The 2,879-nt window shown below is 39.7% G+C and overlaps 1 protein-coding gene across 1 annotated transcript in view; it reads left to right on the top strand.

Annotated features, from left to right (window-relative positions):
- Positions 1-2,879, top strand: part of LOC106513699 (cadherin-1) — a gene marked incomplete at both ends in the record, with an annotated part of 24,420 nt that overhangs the window by 1,447 nt on the left and 20,094 nt on the right.

Raw genomic sequence — 2,879 nt, 5'->3', positions numbered from 1 at the left:
GTATATTAATGTAGTAAATTAAAAAAACAAGTCCACTGTTTCTTTGCTGCTCTGACACTTCTACTCTGTTTCAATTTCTAAAAGCTAAATTTGATGATTTGATCACTGCAGCTATGGATTCTAAGAAGAAACCAGCTTAAGGGAGAAGAAAACATTTGTTGAGTGAGTTAAAAAAAAGAAAACATGAAAGGAAAGTCCAGTTCCTAACTGGTCCCCAGACTTTTGACTTCATCTCATGTAGACTGCATTCCCTCACCATCTGACTGGGAAAAAATGGTATTATATTATAATAAAGATAAAGAGTGACATTAATATTCTCTAAAATGMCAACATTTAATTCCAACATTGAACACATTGGTATGTATAGTATTTTTTTCCTTTTTATCCTTTTAGATTCCATACCTAATTTTGACTACTCTGTACATTATATCTGAGAATAACTCTCAGGGAGGACATTTTGAAACTATTACTGTTTCTCGCTGTTTGAACAGAAAAAAAAAAAAACGCTGCCATAAAAATTGTGTTCTAAAAGCCTTAAAATGCAGAAGCTTCAGGTTATGATCCACTCACAAATATTCATTCAGAACTTGCTCAGTTTGGGTTTTATGATAAATCACAAAAAAAGCGTGTTTTTCCTCGGGCTACTGGAACTAACAGCTTCTGCGTTCTTAGTAGTCCCACTTGGCTGTCTGCGCATGAGGTATTCAGAGCTGCCAACTTTTCAAAACACGTAAGAGTAAGACTGCTTTATAGACCTGTGTCAGATTTAAARGTTGAATATGTCAATATTAAACATCTTCTTGATCACATGTTATGTTTAGAGTAACTGTTGAATTCTACGAAAWGCATTTTATAATTTATGTTCAGTCAAAAATGTTACAAGTTATGTCAGAAATTTTTCACTCACGGTCAGGAGAGGCTGAGGTTTAAATTCAGCCTGAGGGTTTGGTTTGGAGGCCTTTAATCTGATCGCAMCACGGATGCAAGTGGAACCATAATTTTAACATGAATACCTGATTTTTACACGATTACTTGATTTGCAGTATAAAAACACTGTTTCTAWAATCAAACCCATTGTGTGTGTTGCCTATGTGTTCAATTATACAAATACAAACACAAATCAGTTTATAAAAGCTTATTAAACAAGCAGCTTTTCATAAAAAAACAAAGCAAATATTAAGAAATAAATTACTTCCAATATATCGTTTTTGTGGGTCCTGACTCCTGCCCCCTCTTCTCCTCTTCCTCAATCTCCTTCTCTACTCTTACATCTCCTCCTCTTCCTCTCCTTCCTCATCTGTCCCTTCCTCCTCCTCTTCACTTTTATGACTGAAATCAAACTTCATGACTGACTCTGGTCTTTTCAGCTGCTAATAACAATAACAGCGACAATCATACATTTATAACACTTTTGCAAAGAATTCAGTGTTRTAAWAMAAACACATAACAAAATCTCTATACAACAATACATGAACTACTCAGTGAAATGTATTTTTCTTGAGCTGGTAAAAATAATATATTAATGTAGCAACAGAAGAAGAAAACAGATTATTACTTGATATATATTTTCTTTCACAATGAAGAAAATATGCATTTTTTCTGGTCAGTTAGTATGAATTGATTTTAATTTGTTATTTTAACGGATTAAATATTTCTGCAGGTATGGTGTAACATTTCTTATATGCTGTTTAATGTTCTGTGAGCCATGAACACATACACATACATATAATCTCAGTCTGGGATGATGGATGTAGACAGAGCTGCTGACCTGGGYCTGTGTGTCTCTGGCTCCAGCCTGACCTCGGCCCCTTCATCACAGACTATATCTGTTTATTTAACTCATTAGGCTGCATCTCRCACAAATTCTTTCATTTTCCCCTCTTAGTTTCTCTGCTCCATCCATCTCTTTCTCCCTTCTTTCTAACATGTTTGTTAATTTTACCTGCTCACAGCTCACCTCTTTTCTTTCTCTTTTTTTTTAATATGGGAGGGGGCGCACACCAGGCTTCTCCATCTGCATCTTCTCCYGCTCCTCACAGCTGCTGTTTACAGGTAGATGGAGGGTTGGTGCAAAAACACGGACTGGATAACAACCTGGCATGTCCTTGTGTGTAACATCRTGGGTTGCAGTGAAAACGTGGACTGGATTTATATTGTAACGCTTCTTCGTCTGTGCGTGGAGATTTAGATCAAGGATGAGTCTTTGGTAAACTCAAAGAACAACTTTTATTCAGTAGCTGCTGTAGGTCACAGCCACGCCGTACAGAGAGCAAAACCAACCAGAAAGGAAAAAAAACTCTCTCCCTCCTTATTTTACCCTCCTCCCAGCCCCTCCTCTTTGTCGAAAACTGTCGTGAACATCTAATTACCATGCTGTTGTATGAAATGTACAACTCTAGAAATGATACTGGAACAATCTAACCAGTGAACACGCTACAATATCCCCCCCCCGTTGTAGAGTCCTCGACCCCGAGGACAAAGTCTCTGAACCTTGGTGAAAGTTGTCGCTGCCTTCTGGGGCGCCGAGGGGTTATGACCTCCCCAATGTGCCCGTCCTCCGACTGTGGAGACAATCTCTGCCCAGCCCCAGTGTCCTCTGGACTGCTTGTAGCACTCTCCTCTGAAAAAAGACAGCGTGGCTGGTTTTCTTTCGTTCTGACCTAGTATGGAGCAGAGCTGCCCCTGTAAGGTGCGAGACCATCCCGGTGTAAAGCTACCTGGCGTCCATGAGGGGGCAACTGTACCCGGTAATCAACTTACCCCAATCGCTCCAGGACTACACACGGTCCAACCCAGTGACTGTCCAGTTTGGGGCACCTGCCTCTCTTCCGGATAGGTGAATAGACCCACACTAGCTCCCCTGCCACAAAGTGCAGCCC

Source organism: Austrofundulus limnaeus, unplaced genomic scaffold (genome assembly GCF_001266775.1).
Source record: "Austrofundulus limnaeus strain Quisiro unplaced genomic scaffold, Austrofundulus_limnaeus-1.0 Scaffold0, whole genome shotgun sequence".
NCBI lineage: Eukaryota > Metazoa > Chordata > Actinopteri > Cyprinodontiformes > Rivulidae > Austrofundulus > Austrofundulus limnaeus.
The sequence above is the reverse complement of the archived record's forward strand: the minus strand, read 5'-3'. Positions and strand labels throughout refer to the sequence as shown.